We start from the raw sequence: 554 nt of genomic DNA, 5'->3' as shown, positions 1-554 counted from the left end.
CAATGTGCTGTTGAGTTCATATCCAAATGGAACAGGGGACACATGTTTTTGTTGTTATAAATTTACCATGTTGACTGCGCACCACCGCCACGTCAGCGCATGCGCGTAACTCCTCTTGGGGTCCGCATCCGACCGCCTCGGTGCCATCCTCGCAGTAGCCCCATTTGTTTTCCTGTCACCCAGCGCCACTGTCGAAAAGCAAATTGTTTAATTGCAAATGAAATAGATTAGCATTAAAGGGACCATGCATACGCGGCAGGCTTGAATAGGCATATGTTATAGCTGGAAAAACACAGCTATGTGTCGTCAAGTATAATCTTATACAGCCCGGAAGGACAGCGACGCCCTGCCGTACCTCCATGACACAGTGCGAACACGTAAGTCCCCGGGGCAGCTGCAGCTGCACCGCTTGCTCTCCGCTGGTGCTGATATCGTGCTCGAAGCCTGAGCCGTCAGCCTTGAACAGAGGGTGCCTGGACACAACGGGGCGGAGTAAGCACATAATATCATAGAATTAATTATAGTTGTTTTGTCTTTTGATGTTTTTACCTTTT

General features: G+C 49.1%; 1 pseudogene; it reads right to left on the bottom strand.

Annotated features, from left to right (window-relative positions):
• Positions 1–16: 16 nt before the first annotated feature.
• Positions 17–554, bottom strand: part of LOC119593584 — a 4,882-nt pseudogene continuing 4,344 nt past the window's right edge.

This window comes from Penaeus monodon, chromosome 32 (assembly GCF_015228065.2).
Source record: "Penaeus monodon isolate SGIC_2016 chromosome 32, NSTDA_Pmon_1, whole genome shotgun sequence".
NCBI classification, from domain to species: Eukaryota; Metazoa; Arthropoda; class Malacostraca; order Decapoda; family Penaeidae; genus Penaeus; species Penaeus monodon.
This window is presented reverse-complemented; position numbering and strand designations above follow the sequence as displayed.